General features: G+C 40.3%; 1 protein-coding gene across 1 annotated transcript in view; it reads right to left on the bottom strand.

The window, feature by feature from the left end:
• tmem45a (transmembrane protein 45a) overlaps nucleotides 1-19,266 on the bottom strand; it is a 58,643-nt gene extending 39,377 nt beyond the window's left edge. The window contains exon 1 of the mRNA XM_045697529.2: nucleotides 19,012-19,266. The gene's annotated coding sequence lies outside the window, so the exon portion shown is untranslated. The remainder of the gene's footprint in view (nucleotides 1-19,011) is intronic.
• Between the last annotated feature and the right edge of the window lie 1,897 nt (nucleotides 19,267-21,163).

Here is a 21,163-nt window from a genome sequence, read left to right as displayed (position 1 = left end):
GGTGTCTTGGTAATTGCCTATAATTTCCACCTGTTGTCTATTCCATTTGCACAACAGCATGTGAAATGTATTGTCAATCAGTGTTGCTTCCTAAGTGGACAGTTTGATTCCACAGAAGTGTGATTGACTTGGAGTTACATTGTGTTGTTTAAGTGTTCCCTTTATTTTTTTGAGCAGTGTATATACATTTGCAAAGAAAAGTCTAAAAATCTGTTTTTGCTTTGTCATTATGGGGTATTGTGTGTAGATTAATGAGGGGGGAAAAACAAATGTGGAATAACTAAAGGGGTCTGAATACTTTCTGAATGCACTATATCTCTGGATGAAGAGATCCCTGTCATTCAACAGCAGCATATCAATTAATTGGTCTATTTACATCTCAAACAGCCTGAGTCTTTCATCCTTTGTTCCCTTGAATGAATGTAATTAATTGACAGACAGACTTAGCAGAAGGTGAGTAAGCAGCATGGATTTCATGACTACAAAACTAAGACAGTATAACTATTAATGTATATATAATATAACTAGCAGAAGGTGAGAGGGAAAACATGGACTAGACTAGAGTAGGCAGCATGGATTTCATGACTACAAAACTAAGATGTCGGTAAATGTGTTAAATGCAGAGTTTTGATTTAGATTTTTATTAAAAGTAAAAAACTAAGCGAAGTAGCAACATAGAGCACAGCAACACAGAGACAAGCCAGGAACCTTATTCATTTAGGGCTAGGGGTTAGGGCCAGGGTTTAGGGGTTAGGGCTAGGGGTTAGGGGTGGGTTAGGGGTGGGTTAGGGGTTAGGGGTTAGGGTTAGGGGTTAGGGGTGGGTTAGGGGTTAGGGTTAGGGGTGGGTTAGGGGTTAGGGTAGGGTTAGGGGTTAGGGTTTATGGGTTAGGGTTGGGTTAGGGGTTATGGGTTAGGGCTAGGGTTAGGTTAGGGTTAGGGGTTAGGGCTAGGGTTAGGGGTTAGGGGTGGGTTATGGGTTAGGGGTTATGGGTTAGGGGTTAGGGGGTTAGGGGGTTAGGGGTTAGGGTGTAGGGTTAGGGGTTAGGGGGTAGGGGTTAGGGTTATGGGTTAGGGGTTAGGGTTAGGGCTAACCCCTGACTTAGTCAGCCAGATGTGGTGACGAACAGATGTTATTTTCAGATGTTTTTTTTTTTTTGTTTTTTTTTGTTCATGTGCTGGCTACCTAGCAGTAGGCTTTCATCTCTTTAGTGATGTGGCGCTTTTGCTTATGGACAGTTTATTGGAGCCTGTTCCTGATGGAGCCTGTGATATCTCTTCCTGATGGAGCCTGTGATATCTGTTCCTGATGGAGCCTGTGATATCTGTTCCTGATGGAGCCTGTGATATCTCTTCCTGATGGAGCCTGTGATATCTGTTCCTGATGGAGTCTGTGATATCTGTTCCTGATGGAGCCTGTGATATCTGTTCCTGATGGAGCCTGTGATATCTGTTCCTAATGGAGCCTGTGATATCTGTTCCTGATGGAGTCTGTGATATCTGTTCCTGATGGAGCCTGTGATATCTGTTCCTGATGGAGCCTGTGATATCTGTTCCTGATGGAGCCTGTGATATCTGTTCCTGATGGAGTCTGTGATATCTGTTCCTGATGGAGTCTGTGATATCTGTTCCTGATGGAGCCTGTGATATCTGTTCCTGATGGAGCCTGTGATATCTCTTCCTGATGGAGTCTGTGATATCTGTTCCTGATGGAGCCTGTGATATCTGTTCCTGATGGAGCCTGTGATATCTCTTCCTGTTGGAGCCTGTGATATCTCTTCCTGATGGAGTCTGTGATATCTGCTCCTGATGGAGGTGAAGGGAAACAAGATCCAGCACCACTCAGGTGAAGGGAAACAAGATCCAGCACCACTCAGGTGAAGGGAAACCATATCCAGCACCACTCAGGTGAAGGGAAACCATATCCAGCACCACTCAGGTGAAGGGAAACAATATCCAGCACCACTCAGGTGAAGGGAAACAAGATCCAGCACCACTCTGGTGAAGGGAAACAATATCCAGCACCACTCAGGTGAAGGGAAACCATATCCAGCACCACTCAGGTGAAGGGAAACCATATCCAGCACCACTCTGGTGAAGGGAAACAATATCCAGCACCACTCTGGTGAAGGGAAACCATATCCAGCACCACTCTGCTGAAGGGAAACAATATCCAGCACCACTCTGGTGAAGGGAAACCATATCCAACACCACTCAGGTGAAGAGAAACAATATCCAGCACCATTCAGGTGAAGGGAAACATTATCCAGCACCACTCAGGTGAAGGGAAACCATATCCAGCACCACTCAGGTGAAGAGAAACAATATCTAGCACCACTCAGGTGAAGGGAAACCCTATCCAGCACCACTCAGGTGAAGGGAAACAATATCCAGCACCACTCAGGTGAAGAGAAACCATATCTAGCACCACTCAGGTGAAGGGAAACCTTATCCAGCACCACTCAGGTGAAGAGAAACAAGATCCAGCACCACTCAGGTGAAGGGAAACAATATCCAGCACCACTCAGGTGAAGGGAAACAAGATCTCGCACCACTCAGGTGAAGAGAAACAAGATCCAGCACCACTCAGGTGAAGGGAAACATATCCAGCACCACTCAGGTGAAGAGAAACAATATCCAGCACCACTCAGGTGAAGGGAAACCATATCCAGCACCACTCCGGTGAAGGGAAACATTTTCCAGCACCACTCAGGTGAAGGGAAACAATATCCAGCTCCACTCAGGTGAAGGGAAACCTTATCCAGCACCACTCAGGTGAAGGGAAACAATATCCAGCACCACTCAGGTGAAGGGAAACATTATCTAGCACCACTCAGGTGAAGGGAAACAATATCCAGCACCACTCAGGTGAAGGGAAACAAGTTCTAGCACCACTCAGGTGAAGAGAAACCAGATCCAGCACCACTCAGGTGAAGAGAAACAATATCCAGCACCACTCAGGTGAAGGGAAACAAGTTCTAGCACCCCTCAGGTGAAGAGAAACCAGATCCAGCACCACTCAGGTGAAGAGAAACAATATCCAGCACCACTCAGGTGAAGAGAAACCATATCCAGCACCACTCAGGTGAAGGGAAACCATATCCAGCACCACTCAGGTGAAGGGAAACCATATCCAGCACCACTCCGGTGAAGGGAAACATTATCCAGCACCACTCAGGTGAAGGGAAACAATATCCAGCACCACTCAGGTGAAGGGAAACCATATCCAGCACCACTCCGGTGAAGGGAAACATTATCCAGCACCACTCAGGTGAAGGGAAACAATATCCAGCTCCACTCAGGTGAAGGGAAACCTTATCCAGCACCACTCAGGTGAAGGGAAACAATATCCAGCACCACTCAGGTGAAGGGAAACATTATCTAGCACCACTCAGGTGAAGGGAAACAATATCCAGCACCACTCAGGTGAAGGGAAACAAGTTCTAGCACCACTCAGGTGAAGAGAAACCAGATCCAGCACCACTCAGGTGAAGAGAAACAATATCCAGCACCACTCAGGTGAAGGGAAACAAGTTCTAGCACCCCTCAGGTGAAGAGAAACCAGATCCAGCACCACTCAGGTGAAGAGAAACAATATCCAGCACCACTCAGGTGAAGAGAAACCATATCCAGCACCACTCAGGTGAAGGGAAACCATATCCAGCACCACTCAGGTGAAGGGAAACCATATCCAGCACCACTCCGGTGAAGGGAAACATTATCCAGCACCACTCAGGTGAAGGGAAACAATATCCAGCACCACTCAGGTGAAGGGAAACAATAATATGACTGAAAACATATACAGCTGCTGCAATAGCGGGCCGTGTCATTCCAACTATAAGAATCAATCCATCCTTGACCGGATAATTCCTTCCAGCACGCTTTCAATATCCTTATTAGTCCTTAAATCCTTCCATAAAGTTTATGTACTGTAATCAAACTTAAAAAGCTGCCCTTGATTTATTCTAACAATTTTTTTGTTAAAAACAAGTTAACATTTTTCCAAAAGTTACACCGTACACAAGCCTAAGATCACCATGGGCAATGCCAACCTTTGGCTGGAGGGGTGTAAAACTCGCCGCCATTGGACTCTGGAGCAGTGGAAACGCGTTCTCTGGAGTGATGAATCACACTTCACCATCTGGGAGTCCGACGGACAAATCTGGGTTTGGCGGATACCAGGAGAACGCTACCTGCCCCAATGCATAGTGCCAACAGTTTGGTGGAGGAGGAATAATGGTCTGGGGTTGTTTTTCATGGTTTGGGCCTCTTAGTTTCAGGGAAGGGAAATCTTAACGCTACAGCATACAATGACATTCTAGACGATTCTGTTCTTCCAAATTTGTGGCAACAGTTTGGGGAAGGACCTTTCCTGTTTCAGCATGACAATGCCCCCGTGCACAAAGCCAGGTCCATATAGAAATGGTTTATCGAGATCGGTGTGGAAGAACTTGACTGGCCTGCACAGAGCCCTGACCTAAACCCCATCGAACACCTTTGATATTAATTGAAACACCGACTGCGAACCAGACCTAAACGCCCAACATCAGTGCCCAACCTCACTAACGCTCGTGGCTGAATGGAAGAAAGTCCCTGCAGCAATGTTCCAACATCTAGTGGAAATCCTTCCCAGAAGAGTGGAGGCTGTTATAGCAGCAAAGGGGGGACCAATCCATATTAATGCTCACGACTTTGAAATTAGATGTTTCGACAAGCAGGTGTCCACATACTTTTGGTCATGTAGTGTACTTAAATGTCCAAGAAGGAAAGAGACATTTTACATGCTGTTCACCCTCTGGATACAATGAATCGGCTATGTGAAATTTGAACAAAATACTTTCAACAAATGTATTATTTTAATATTTATTTATGTATCAATACTTTATTACATGTAGCCTGTTTAAACCAACAAGGATACCGTTTCTATTGAGTTCTGTTGGTTTAAAACCCAGCCAGGATACCGTTTCTATTGAGTTCTGTTGGTTTAAAACCCAGCCAGGATACCGTTTCTATTGAGTTCTGTTGGTTTAAAACCCAGCCAGGATACCCAGCCAGGATACCGTTTGTGTTCTGTTCTTTGAGGTAGGTATATAGCGTTTAATCCTGTCTGTCTTGTCACTAACCCATATCACTAACCCATATCATATCAGATTAATCCTGTCAGTCTTTTCACTAACCCATATCACTAACCCATATCATATCAGATTAATCCTGTCAGTCTTGTCACTAACCCATATCATATCCGATTAATCCTGTCAGTCTTGTCACTAACCCATATCATATCAGATTAATCCTGTCAGTCTTGTCACTAACCCATATCACTAACCCATATCATATCAGATTAATCCTGTCTGTCTTTTCACTAAACCATATCACTAACCCATATCATGGTTAGATGAAACAAAAATTGCTCTCTTTCACAAGATGTGTTTTTAATTAACGTCAATTTACCAACATTTCTGAAAATAGATATATATGGCGTTTTGGAGTGAAACTCTTCCGTCCACCATTATCCTTTCTGTTCCTCCCGTTCAGATGATTAACCTGTAGTCAGGTGATTGGTACCACAGTTCTCTGCTGTTGCAATGTTTTCCAGCCTTCAAACATCCATCATTGCTCTCTGTACAGATAAATATAAATAATAATATAATAATAATATAATAATATAAATAATAATATAAATAATATAAATAAATATAGTCCTATTGTAACAACATCATAAACATGGCACGGGTTTTAAAGATCGACTGTGAGTATGACATGCCAGGGTGAGTTATAAGGATTTATGAACCTGTTGAATTATTACATGAGCTGTCCTTTGGCTCTCAGCTTGGTTTAGTCTGTTTTCAATATGTTTTCAATACATTCAGACAGGTTCTGTTTAGTCTGTTTTCAATACATTCAGACAGGCTTGGTTTAGTCTGTTTTCAATATGTTTTCAATACATTCAGACAGGTTCTGTTTAGTCTGTTTTCAATACATTCAGACAGGCTTGGTTTAGTCTGTTTTCAATATGTTTTCAATACATTCAGACAGGTTCTGTTTAGTCTGTTTTCAATACATTCAGACAGGCTTGGTTTAGTCTGTTTTCAATATGTTTTCAATACATTCAGACAGGTTCTGTTTAGTCTGTTTTCAATACATTCAGACAGGCTTGGTTTAGTCTGTTTTCAATATGTTTTCAATACATTCAGACAGGTTTTGTTTAGTCTGTTTTCAATACATTCAGACAGGCTTGGTTTAGTCTGTTTTCAATATGTTTTCAATACATTCAGACAGGTTTTGTTTAGTCTGTTTTCAATACATTCAGACAGGCTTGGTTTAGTCTGTTTTCAATATGTTTTCAATACATTCAGACAGGTTCTGTTTAGTCTGTTTTCAATACATTCAGACAGGCTTGGTTTAGTCTGTTTTCAATATGTTTTCAATACATTCAGACAGGTTCTGTTTAGTCTGTTTTCAATACATTCAGACAGGCTTGGTTTAGTCAGACAGGCTTGGTTTTCAATACATTCAGACAGGTTCTGTTTAGTCTGTTTTCAATACATTCAGACAGGCTTGGTTTAGTCTGTTTTCAATATGTTTTCAATACATTCAGACAGGTTTTGTTTAGTCTGTTTTCAATACATTCAGACAGGTTTTGTTTAGTCTGTTTTCAATATGTTTTCAATACATTCAGACAGGTTCTGTTTAGTCTGTTTTCAATACATTCAGACAGGTTTTCTTCCAAACTCGTCAGTATACGAGCTGAGTGTCTGTGAGGCACAGCTGTGTTATCACCGGTCCTCTGCTCATCATCCTCTAACACACCGTCTCCATGGTGATGATGAGCCCAAATCACTCCTCCACACCACTTTAGAGGAGTGCCTGTGATTGGTTGACAAGGTATTTGTTGTTTGTGTCACACCCACACAACAACAACAACAACAGGATGCTCATTCTGACAAGGGTGTGTCTATACCTACAGTATATCATGAGGATAATGAACTAGTAAACCGTGTTAGATTAAATAAACCTCAGGAACATACCAGAATCCTGAACTAGTCGGATATAACATCACCTATGATTTATATAATGACTGATTGGTTGATTGACCAATAGGTTAGAGACAGCGAGATCCCCATCAATAGAGCCTGTACCAGAGTCTGAGTCTGTTTAAAGCAGGAGTCATACAGAGCAACGTGACCATAAAGTTACCCAGCCTGTCTGCCAGACTGCAGGATATCAAGGTTGATCCACTATATTATGTGGTAATAACCTAAATACCATTCATATTATGTGGTAATAACCTAAATACCATTCATATTGTGTGGTAATAACCTAAATACCATTCATATTGTGTGGTAATAACCTAAATACCATTCATATTATGTGGTAATAACCTAAATACCATTCATATTGTGTGGTAATAACCTAAATACCATTCATATTATGTGGTAATAACCTAAATACCATTCATATTGTGTGGTAGTAACCTAAATACCATTCATATTGTGTGGTAATAACCTAAATACCATTCATATGTGGTAATAACCTAAATACCATTCATATTGTGTGGTAGTAACCTAAATACCATTCATATTGTGTGGTAATAACCTAAATACCATTCATATTATGTGGTAATAACCTAAATACCATTCATATTGTGTGGTAATAACCTAAATACCATTCATATTGTGTGGTAATAACCTAAATACCATTCATATTGTGTGGTAATAACCTAAATACCGTTCATATTGTGTGGTAATAACCTAAATACCATTCATATTGTGTGGTAATAACCTAAATACCATTCATATTGTGTGGTAGTAACCTAAATACCATTCATATTGTGTGGTAATAACCTAAATACCATTCATATTATGTGGTAATAACCTAAATACCATTCATATTGTGTGGTAATAACCTAAATACCATTCATATTGTGTGGTAATAACCTAAATACCGTTCATATTGTGTGGTAATAACCTAAATACCATTCATATTGTGTGGTAATAACCTAAATACCATTCATATGTGGTAATAACCTAAATACCATTCATATTATGTGGTAGTAACCTAAATACCATTCATATTATGTGGTAGTAACCTAAATACCATTCATATTGTGTGGTAATAACCTAAATACCATTCATATTATGTGGTAGTAACCTAAATACCATTCATATTGTGTGGTAATAACCTAAATACCATTCATATTGTGTGGTAATAACCTAAATACCATTCATATTGTGTGGTAGTAACCTAAATACCATTCATATTGTGTGGTAGTAACCTAAATACCATTCATATTGTGTGGTAATAACCTAAATACCATTCATATTGTGTGGTAATAACCTAAATACCGTTCATATTATGTGGTAATAACCTAAATACCATTCATATTGTGTGGTAATAACCTAAATACCATTCATATTGTGTGGTAATAACCTAAATACCATTCATATTGTGTGGTAGTAACCTAAATACCATTCATATTGTGTGGTAATAACCTAAATACCATTCATATTGTGTGGTAATAACCTAAATACCATTCATATTGTGTGGTAATAACCTAAATACCATTCATATTGTGTGGTAATAACCTAAATACCATTCATATTGTGTGGTAATAACCTAAATACCATTCATATTGTGTGGTAATAACCTAAATACCATTCATATTGTGTGGTAGTAACCTAAATACCATTCATATTGTGTGGTAGTAACCTAAATACCATTCATATTGTGTGGTAATAACCTAAATACCATTCATATTGTGTGGTAGTAACCTAAACACTAGAGGTCGACCGATTATGATTTTTCAATGCCGATACCGATTATTGGAGGGCCAAAACCCCCGATGCCGATTAATCGGCCGATTTCTTTATATATATATTTGTGATAATGACAATTACAACAAAACTGAATGAACAATGAACACTTTTATTTTAACTTAATATAATTCATAAATAAAATCAATTTAGTCTCAAATAAATAATGAAACATGTTCAATTTGGTTTAAATAATGCAAAAATAAAGTGTTGGAGAAGAAAGTAAAAGTGCAATATGTGCCATGTAAGAAAGCTAACGTTTAAGTGCCTTGCTCAGAATATGAGAACATATGAAAGCTGGTGGTTCCTTTTAACATGAGTCTTCAATATTCCCAGGTAAGAAGTTTTAGGTTGTAGTTATTATAGGACTATTTCTCTCTATACCATTTGTATTTCATATACCTTTGACTATTGGATGTTCTAATAGGCACTTTAGTATTGCCAGCCTAATCTCGGGAGTTGATAGGCTTGAAGTCATAAACAGCGCAATGCTTGAAGCACAGCGAAGAGCTGCTGGCAAACGCAGGAAAGTGCTGTTTGAATGAATGCTTACGAGCGTGCTGCTGCCTACCACCGCTCAGTCAGACTGCGCTATCAAATCATAGACTTAATTATAATATAATAACACACAGAAATACGAGCCTTAGGTCGCTAGCAAAACCAAATGCATGCTTTTCAACCGATCGCTGCCCGCACCCGCCCGCACGCCTAGCATCACTACTCTGGACGGTTCTGACCTAGAATATGTGGACAACTACAAATACCTAGGTGTCTGGTTAGACTGTAAACTCTCCTTCCAGACTCATATCAAACATCTCCAATCCAAAATCAAATCTAGAATCGGCTTTCTATTTCCAAACAAAGCCTCCTTCACTCATGCTGCCAAACACACCCTCGTAAAACTGACTATCCTACCGATCCTCGACTTCGGCGATGTCATTTACAAAATAGCTTCCAATACTCTACTCAGCAAACTGGATGTAGCCTATCACAGTGCCATCCGTTTTGTCACCAAAGCCCCATATACTACCCACCACTGCGACCTGTATGCTCTAGTCGGCTGGCCCCCACTACATATTCGTCACCAAACCCACTGGCTCCAGGTCATCTACAAGTCTCTGCTAGGTAAAGCCCCGCCTTATCTCAGCTCACTGGTCACCATAGCAGCACCCACTCGTAGCACGCGCTCCAGCAGGTATATTTCACTGTTCATCCCCAAAGCCAACACCTCCTTTGGCCGTCTCTCCGTCCAGTTCTCTGCTGCCAGTGACTGGAAAGAACTGCAAAAATCGCTGAAGCTGGAGACTTACATTTCCCTCACTAACTTTAAACATCAGCTATCTGAGTAGCTAACCGATCGCTGCAGCTGTACATAGTCCATCTGTAAATAGCCCACCCAATCTACCTACCTCATCCCCATATTGTTTTAATTTACTTTCTGCTCATTTGCACACCAGCATCACTACTTACACACCATCATCTGCTCATCATCTGCTCATCTATCACTCCAGTGTTAATCTGCTAAATTGTAATTACTTTGCTACTACGGCCTATTTATTGCCATACCTCCTCATGCCATTTGCACACACTGTGTATAGACTTTCTTTTTTTTCTATTGTGTTATTGACTGTATGTTTGTTTATTCCATGTGTAACTCTGTGTTGTTGTTTCTGTCGCACTGCTTTGCTTTATCTTGGCCAGGTCACAGATCACTGCACCTGTACATAGCCCATCTATAATTTAGCCCAAACAACTACCGCTTCCCCTACTGTATTTATTTATTTTATTTATTTTGCTCCTTTGCACCCCATTATTTAGTTCTACTTTGCACTTTCCTCTACTACAAATCTACCATTCCAGTGTTTTACTTGCTATATTGTATTTACTTTGCCACCATGGCCTTTTTTTGCCTTTACCTCCCTTATCTCACCTCATTTGCTCACATTGTATATAGACTTATTTTTCTACTGTATTATTGACTGTATGTTTGTTTTACTCCATGTGTATCTCTGTGTTGTTGTATGTTGTCGAACTGCTTTGCTTTATCTTGGCCAGGTCGCATTTGTAAATGAGAACTTGTTCTCAACTTGCCTACCTGGTTAAATAAAGGTGAAATAAAACAATAAATAAAAAAATTAACAGTTGTAAATGAGAACTTGTTCTCAACTAGTCTACCTGGTTAAATAAAGGTGAAAAAATTAAAATACAATTTAAAAAAATATGGTCAAATCCGGAAACTATCATTTTGAAAACAAAACGTTTATTCTTTCAGTGAAATACGGAACCGTTCCATATTTTATCTAACGGGTGGCATCCATAAGTCTAAATATTGCTGTCACATTGCACAACCTTCAATGTTATGTCATAATTATGTAATATTCTGGCAAATTAGTTCGCAACAAGCCAGGCGGCCCAAACTGTTGCATATACCCTGACTCTGCGTGCAATGAACGCAAGAGAAGTGACACCATTTCCCTAGTTAAAATAAATTAATGTTAGCAGGCAATATTAACTAAATATGCAGGTTTAAAAATATATACTTGTGTATTGATTTTAAGAAAGGTGTTGATGTTTATGGTTATGTCACGTCCTGGCCAGTATAAGGGTTAATTGTTATTGTAGTTTGGTCAGGACGTGGCAGAGGATATTTGGTTTATGCGGTTCGGGGTGGTGTTTTTTCTAAAAGGGCATTTGATTTAAGTATTCCGGGGTTTTTGGGCACTGTTCCTTGTTTACGTATTTCTATGTTGATCTAGCTGGTTGTATGTCTATGTTTGGTTAATTGGGGTGGACTTCCAATTGAAGGCAGCTGTGTGGTGTTGCCTTTGATTGGAAGTCCTATATTAGTTGGGTGTGTTTGTCTGTGTATTTGTGGGAGATTGTTTCTTGTTTAGCGTGTGTGAGCCTAACAGGACTGTCAAGTAATCGTGAGTTCGTTTTGTTATTTTGTATGTTCATTTTTGAGTTTATGAAATGTTCAAAATGAACTATCTCAACTCTGCTGCATATTGGTCCTCTTTTTCCGACGATGATTTCGCTATATCGTCTGACGACGAAGAAATCTCTGACAGGTTCGGTACATTGGTGCAACGACAGTGCTTTTTTCGTGAATGCGCTCGTTAAATCACCCGTTTGGCGAAGTAGGCTGTGATTCAATGAGAAATTAACAGGCACCGCATCGATTATATGCAACGCAGGACAAGCTAGATAAACTAGTAATATCATCAACCATGTGTTGTTAACTAGTGATTATGTTAAGATTGATTGTTTTTTATAAGATAAGTTTAATGCTAGCTAGCACCTTACCTTGGCTCCTTGCTGCACTCGCATAACAGGTAGTCAGCCTGCCACGCAGTCTCCTCGTGGAGTGCAATGTAATCGGCAATAATCGGTGTCCAAAAATGCCGATTACCGATTGTTATGAAAACTTGAAATCGGCCCTAATTAATCAGCCATTCCGATTAATAGGTCGACCTCTACTAAATACCATTCATATTGTGTGGTAATAACCTAAATACCATTCATATTGTGTGGTAATAACCTAAATTCCATACATATTGTGTGGTAGTAACCTAAATTCCATTCATATTGTGTGGTAATAACCTAAATACCATTCATATTGTGTGGTAGTAACCTAAATACCATTCATATTGTGTGGTAGTAACATACAGTGCATTCGTAAAGTATTCAGACCCAATGACCTTTTCCACATTTTCCATGTTCGCACATTTAAACAAAATAAAAGATTGAAATATCACATTTACAGAAGTTTTCAGACCCTTTTCGATTGGGTTCAAGTCCGGGCTCTGGCTGGGCCACTCAAGGACATTCAGAGACTTGTCCCGAAGCCACTCCTGCGTTGTCTTGGCTGTGTGCTTAGGGTCGTTGTCCTGTTGGAAGGTGAACCTTCACCCCAGTCTGAGGTCCTGAGCTCTCTGGAGCAGGTTTTCATCAAGGATCTCTCTGTACTTTGCTCTGTTCATCTTTCCCTCAATCCTGACTTGTCTCCCAGTCCCTGCCGCTGAAAAAGCATCCCCACAGCATGATGCTGCCACCACCATGCTTCCTCGTAGGGATGGTGCCAGGTTTCCTCCAGATGTGAAGCTTGGCATTCAGGCCAAAGAGTTCAATCTTGGCTTCATCAGACCAGAGAATCTTGCTTGTCATGTTCTGAGAGTCCTTTAGGTGGCTTTTGGCAAACTCCAAGCGGGCTGTCATGTGCCTTTTACTGAGGAGTGGCTTCCGTCTGGCCACTCTAACATAAGGCCTGATTGGTGCAGTGCTGCAGAGATGGTTGTCCTTCTAGAAAGTTGTCATCCTAGAAGTTTCTCCCATCTCCAGAGAGGAACCTTGGAGCTCTGTCAAAGTGATCATCGGGTTCTTGGTCACCTCCCTGACCAAGGCCCTTCTCCCTCTATTGCTCAGTTTGGCCAGGCAGCCAGCTCTAGGAAGAGTCTTGGTGGTTCCAAACCTCTTCCATTAACCTGTTGGGGCTAGGGGGCAGTATTTGCACGGCCGGATAAAAAACGTACCCGATTTAATCTGGTTACTACTATAGAATATGCATATAATTAGTAGATTTGGATAGAAAACACTCTAACGTTTCTAAAACTGTTTGAATGGTGTCTGTGAGTATAACAGAACTCATATGGCAGGCCAAAATCTGAGAAGATTCCATACAGGAAGTTCCCTGTCTGACAATTTGTTGTCCTTCTGTTGCATCTCTATCGAAAATACAGCATCTGTGCTGTAACGTGACACTTTCTAAGGCTTCCATTGGCTCTCTAAAGCCGCCAGAAAGTGGAATGGGGTGTCTGCTGTCTCTGGGCAAAGTACAACAGCTCTGTTTGTGAGTGGTCAGCCTGGGGACAGTGACACTGAGATGCGCGTTCATGAGAATTCTCCATTTTTTTCTTTCAGCCTTTGAATGAATAAAACGTTGCCCGGTTGGAATATTATCGCTAATTTACGAGAAAAATAGCATAAAAATTGATTTTAAACAGCGTTTGACATGCTTCTAAGTACGGTAATGGAATATTTTGAATTTTTTTGTCACGAAATGCGCTCGCGCGGCACCCTTCGGATAGTGACCTGAACGCACGAACAAAACGGAGCTATTTGAATATAACTATGGATTATTTGGAACCAAAACAACATTTGTTGTTGAAGTAGAAGTCCTGGGAGTCCATTCTGATGAAAAACAGCAAAGATAATCAAATTTTTCTAATAGTAATTCTGAGTTTAGTGAGTCCCAAACTTGGTGGGTGTCAAAATAGCTAGCCGTGATGGCTGAGCTATGTACTCAGAATATTGCAAAATGTGCTTTCGCCGAAAAGCTATTTTAAAATCTGACACCGCGATTGCATAAAGGAGTTCTGTATCTATAATTCTTAAAATAATTGTTATGTATTTTGTGAACGTTTATCATGAGTAATTTAGTAAATTCACCGGAAGTTTTCGGTGGGTATGCTAGTTCTGAACATCACATGCTAATGTAAAAAGCTTGTTTTTGATATAAATATGAACTTGATTGAACAAAACATGCATGTATTGTATAACATAATGTCCTAAGAGTGTCATCTGATGAAGATCATCAAAGGTTAGTGCTGCATTTAGCTGTGGTTTTGGTTTTTGTGACATATATGCTTGCTTTGAAAATGGCTGTGTGATTATTTTTGGCAGGGTACTCTCCTGACATAATCTAATGTTTTGCTTTCGATATAAAGCCTTTTTGAAATCGGACAATGTGGTTAGATTAACGAGAGTCTTGTCTTTAAAATGGTGTAAAATAGTCATGTTTGAGAAATTGAAGTTATAGCATTTTTGAGGTATTTGTATTTCGCGCCACGCGATTCCACTGGCAGTTGACTAGGGTGGGACACTAGCCCATAGAAGTTAACCTGTTGGGTCTAGGGGGCAGCATTTGCACGTCTGGATAAAAAAAATGTACCCGATTTAATCTGGTTACTAATCCTACCCAGTAACTAGAATATGCATATACTTATTATATATGGATAGAAAACACTCTAAAGTTTCCAAAACTGTTTGAATGGTGTCTGTGAGTATAACAGAACTCATTTGGCAGGCAAAACCCTGAGACATTTTCTGACAGGAAGTGGATACCTGATGTGTTGTATTGACTTTAAACCTATCCCATTGAAAAACACAGGGGTTTAGGAATATTTTGGCACTTCCTATTGCTTCCACTAGATGTCACCAGCCTTTACAAAGTGTTTTGAGTCTTCTGGAGGGAGATATGACCGAACAAGAGCCATGGAACGGTGATGTCCCATTAGACACCTGGCGCGCTAGTTCATGTTGGGTACCCTCGTTCCAATACGTTATAAAAGAGTATGCATTCGTCCACCTTGAATATTATTCATGTTCTGGTTAAAAAGGCCCTAATGATTTATGCTATACAACGTTTGACATGTTTGAACGAACGGAAATATATTTTTTCCCCTCGTTCATGACGAGAAGTCCGGCTGGCTTACATCATGTGCTAACGAGACGGAGATTTTTGGACATAAATGATGAGCTTTTTTGAACAAAACTACATTCGTTATGGACCTGTGATACCTGGAAGTGACATCTGATGAAGAGAATCAAAGGTAATGGATTATTTACATAGTATTTTCGATTTTAGATCTCCCCAACATGACGTCTAGTCTGTATCGCAACGCATATTTTTCTGGGCGCAGTGCTCAGATTATTGCAAAGTGTGATTTCCCAGTAAGGTTATTTTTAAATCTGGCAAGTTGATTGCGTTCAAGAGATGTAAATCTATAATTCTTTAAATGACAATATAATATTTTACCAATGTTTTCTCATTTTAATTATTTAATTTCTGACGCTGACTTGACTGCCGGTTATTGGAGGGAAACGATTTCCTCAACATCAATGCCATAGTAAAACGCTGTTTTTGGATATAAATATGAACTTGATAGAACTAAAAATGCATGCATTGTCTAACATAATGTCCTAGGAGTGTCATCTGATGGAGATTGTAAAAGGTTAGTGCATCATTTTAGCTGGTTTTATGGTTTTGGTGACCCTGTCTTTGACTTGACAAAACATTACACACAACTCTTGTAAATGTACTGTCCTAACATACTCTAAATTTATGCTTTCGCCGTAAAACCTTTTTGAAATCGTAAAACGTGGTTAGATTAAGGAGATGTTTATCTTTCAAATGGTGTAACATAGTTGTATTTTTGAAAAATTTGAATTTTGACATTTATTTGGATTCAAATTTGCCGCTCTTGAAATGCACCTGCTGTTGATGGAGTGCACCACGGGTGGCACGCTAGCGTCCCACCTAGCCCCAAGAGGTTTTAAGAATGATGGAGGCCACTGTGTTCTTGGGAAACTTCAATGCTGCAGAAATGTTGTTGTACCCTTCCCAGATCTGTGCCTCGATACAATCCTGTCTCGGAGCTCTACGGACAATTCCTTCGACCTCATGGCTTGGATTTTGCTCTGACATGCACTGTACTCGGCCTTGTCTTAGGACAGTAAGTTGGTGGTTGGAGACATCCCTCTAGTGGTGTGGGGGCTGTGCTTTGGCAAAGTGGGCGGGGTTATATCCTGCCTGTTTGGCCCTGTCCGGGGTTATCATCGGATGGGGCCACAGTGTCTTCTGATCCCTCCTGTCTCAGCCTCCAGTATTTATGCTGCAGTAGTTTATGTGTCGGGGGGCTAGGGTCAGTCTGTTACATCTGGAGTATTTCTCTTGTCTTATCCGGTGTCCTGTGTGAATTTAAATATGCTCTCTCTAATTGTCTCTCTCTCTTTCTTTCTTTCTCTCGGAGGACCTGAGCCCTAGGACCATGCCTCAGGACTACCTGGCATGATGACTCCTTGCTGTCCCCAGTCCACCTGGCCGTGCTGCTGCTCCAGTTTCAACTGTTCTGCCTGCGGCTATGGAACCCTGACCTGTTCACTGGACGTGCTTGTTGCACCCTCGACAACTACTATGATTATTATTATTTGACCATGCTGGTCATTTATGAACATTTTAACATCTTGACCATGTTCTGTTATAATATCCACCCGGCACAGCCAGAAGAGGACTGGCCACCCCTCATAGCCTGGTTCCTCTCTAGGTTTCTTCCTAGGTTTTGGCCTTTCTAGGGAGTTTTTCCTAGGGAGTTTTTCCTAGCCACCGTGCTTCTTTCACATGCATTGCTTGCAGTTTGCATTTTTAGGCTGGGTTTCTGTACAGCACTTTGAGATATCAGCTGATGTACGAAGGGCTATATAAATACATTTGATTTGATTTGTCAACTGTGGGACCTTATACAGACAGGTGTGTGCCTTTCCAAATCATGTCCAATCAATTTGTTTTACCACAGGTGGACTCTAATCAAATTGTAGAAACATCTCAAGGATGATCAATGGAAACAGGATGCACCTGAGCTCAACTTCGAGTCTCATAGCAAAGGGTCTGAATACTTATGTAAATAAGGTATTTCTGTTTTCGCTTTGTCATTATTGGGTATTGTGTGTAGATTGATAAGGATTTTTAGAATAAGGCTGTAGCGTAACAAAATGTGGAAAAAGTGAAGGGGTCTGAATACTTTCAGAATGCACTGTAAATACCATTCATATTGTGTAGTAGTAACCTCAAATCAAAATCAAATAAAATTGTATTGGTCACATACACGTGTTGTGGGTGTAACTTAAATACCATTCTTTGACTCAGGCATTGGAATTTCACATGGGTCTAACCCATTATCTTAAGCATACATTATCGACCCTTCCTTATTCCCCATGGAATCCCCTCTTCAGGGTAAACCCCTGCTTTCAAAAACAATATAATTTTACTCTTCAGGGTAAACCTGTTCTCTCTTAAAGCATATCATTTTACTCTTCAGGGTAAACCTGTTCTCTCTTAAAGCATATCATTTTACTCTTCAGGGTAAACCTGTTCTCTCTTAAAGCATATCATTTTACTCTTCAGGGTAAACCTCTGCTATCATTGGCCACGTTTACCCTGAGCAACAATATCCCATTTACAATAGTATTGGGATATTGTTATATTCTGTTTTTGAGTTTACACATATCCCGTTTACAATAACCCGAAAAGGCTTGTATTCCGGTTATGAGAACCCCTGATGAGATACCTGGGAAATGGGGATCCGAGACAGGTTACTGTGGCATGGCAACAAACCCCATACCGTCTGCGCAGGCTCAGTTTCACAGAAGTTTTCATCTGATTGTCCAGCAAATCACTTCAAAAAGTAGGCTACCTACGCATTTCAATACACCATAATAATTCCATAATCATTAATTTTGATGATAGTCCATACTGGACCGTATAGCCTACTGGCTACTTTCACTCCTAATTTAGACAAGTTTCTGTGTATAATTTCGGACATTTGGTATTTTCGACATTTGGTAGACCATTCGTTTGTCAACTATATAGTTAGATACATGCAGCTTCTCTTCTGTCATAAATTGTTGCCCTATGAGACTAAATAAAGTGTAGTGCTCAGCAGAATAATGTCTTTAACACCGGTAAAGTTGTCTGTTTCGTTGAGGGACCGGGGAGAAAACGCATTAAGTCCAAAACACTGGAAAGATTGGTCCTGTTCTAAATGTCGTCAGTTAGACTGGTTTTAAGGAAAAGAAAAGCTGAGAAAATGATGAAACACCATTCTGATAAGACAGTTGGTCTGGGTACATATGTGATGTGGTAGAAATACTGTTGGCTTGTATAACTGTGTCAGACTGTGTCAAAGACAACACATTACAGCGCATTTTCTCAACAGAAGCTGAAAGAAATAAATATTTCTCCACTCCTGTTCCCGAGACAAAATAACATTTGTTCTATAATTTTACTGCAAGAAATCCATACTTTTGCAGGAGTTAATATTATATTACGCTACATTTGACAGGTTATAGACCTACAGCCAGTGTCCATATTTCAGTTAGTACTGAATATATTCCGTATGAATTTAAATGAGGAATATTCAGTTTATTCATGGATACAGGAATACTCGTTAGCAGGATATCAACGGTCCATATAAACCGTTTATCCCGAATAAGACCTGAAGCAGGATATGAGCTACTATACACCAAAGATGTACTGATAATAAAGTAAAAGGATAACTGTCGATGAACTAATATAATATAGCCTGTAGCCAGCTGTTTCTTAAATGTTAGTTTAAGTAAGTTAAGTCTCTGAACTTGTCTTACCGTAGTTAGATTCTTTCCACACAAAAATATCCGTTCGCCAAAGTTCCTAAAACGGTTCCGTTTGTCGAAACATTCACATTTTATTCAAATCCAATGTACACAGTTTAACCATCTTCCAAAAAGAAAAATATCCCACATACAGTATCTTCCAAAGAGGTGAGTAGGTTATTATTATACCAGTCGTCCCATCTTCCAACTAGCTACATTCACAACCACTTTCTGATGCTTGGAAATGACTTGTTTTTTTGCTTTTTTGGGAAACATCCTCAACTGTTTTCCATTGGCTGAGCGTTGTAAAATGACGTCACTTGTACTGACATTGATTGGTTGAACACGTTGTCAGTCTGCAGCGAGCGAGATTCCACGTGTGCACTTTTACCCCCGCTGCTTGGAGTCCCACTCTGGAGAGACAAATACAATCCTCTACTTATAGTCCCACTCTGGAGAGACAAATACAATCCTCTACTTATAGTCCCACTCTGGAGAGACAAATACAATCCTCTACTTATAGTCCCACTCTGGAGAGACAAATACAACCCGCTGCTTGGTGTCCCACTCTGGAGAGACAAATACAATCCTCTACTTATAGTCCCACTCTGGAGAGACAAATACAATCCGCTGCTTGGAGTCCCTCTGAGAGACAAATACAATCCTCTACTTATAGTCCCACTCTGGAGAGACAAATACAACCCGCTGCTTGGAGTCCCACTCTGGAGAGACAAATACAACCCGCTGCTTGGAGTCCCACTCTGGAGAGACAAATACAATCCTCTACTTATAGTCCCACTCTGGAGAGACAAATACAATCCGCTGCTTGGAGTCCCTCTGAGAGACAAATACAATCCTCTACTTATAGTCCCACTCTGGAGAGACAAATACAATCCTCTGCTTATAGTCCCACTCTGGAGAGACAAATACAATCCTCTACTTATAGTCCCACTCTGGAGAGACAAATACAACCTGCTGCTTGGAGTCCCACTCTGGAGAGACAAATACAATCCTCTACTTATAGTCCCACTCTGGAGAGACAAATACAATCCTCTACTTATAGTCCCACTCTGGAGAGACAAATACAATCCTCTACTTATAGTCCCACTCTGGAGAGACAAATTCAATCCTCTGCTTATAATCCCACTCTGGAGAGACAAATACAATCCTCTACTTATAGTCCCACTCTGGAGAGACAAATACAATCCTCTACTTATAGTCCCACTCTGGAGAGACAAATACAACCCGCTGCTTGTTGATTGAGTCAATCGATGGACGTTTGTAGTGCGCCATACATATTCTATCCACAATGATACAGTAGCCTACTAGGATATTTCGGGGGTTTTTCTCCAGTTTTTATTTGGCTTTTTAAATGAATTAATTCACTATTTTGTGAAAGATTCTCCCCAAATTAAGGAACCTGTTGATTTTAGACTATAGTGTGGAAATGAACAGATTTAATATACAACTTCAGTTCACATGAAGATAGTCGTGTCTGCGCTTCACTCTGGATGCGGTTACGCGGCCAGGCAGGACACAAGAGTTCTCTGAAGGCTACGTGCAGAAAGTCACGCTGCGCTTATTCGTCTTCGCAATTATCTTTATACCATATTTTTATTTGACTGGAGGAAAAAACGAACTATCTAAAATAACTCCGGACCTGCTTTCACATTCTCAATTCCACGTGTTTCCTTCAAATGCACACACAATTCAAATGACATTTAATATTATATCCCCAGCGATTAAAAAGGTAATTTTCATTGAAAACAATTAAACAATAGAAACTTGTCAAAAACAAAAATGAACCTAGTGTTAACCTAGTGACATGCTCACCTGTCATAATGGTGCCTAAATATTTAATGATAGAAAACTGTCATAATGTAAATCTTTATTTTTACAATAATAAATAACAAATCACTTAATATCATTTCACATTATGTACAATGTAATGTTTGACAGCTGGTTAAATAAAGGGAGGGAGGGAGGGAGGGAGGGAGGGAGGGAGGGAGGGAGGGAGGGAGGGAGGGAGGGAGGGAGGGAGGGAGGGAGGGAGGGGCACGTGGCTCTGCAGTTTAGTTTTACTAAAAGATTGAGAGATATTTATTCAAAAGGACTACCACAGCAGCAGCTCTGCACAAGTCTGGATACTCCTGGGGATACACCT

The sequence above is a fragment of the Salmo salar genome, chromosome 16, assembly GCF_965601325.2.
Source record: "Salmo salar chromosome 16, fSalSal1, whole genome shotgun sequence".
Taxonomy (NCBI): Eukaryota; Metazoa; Chordata; class Actinopteri; order Salmoniformes; family Salmonidae; genus Salmo; species Salmo salar.
The sequence above is the reverse complement of the archived record's forward strand: the minus strand, read 5'-3'. Positions and strand labels throughout refer to the sequence as shown.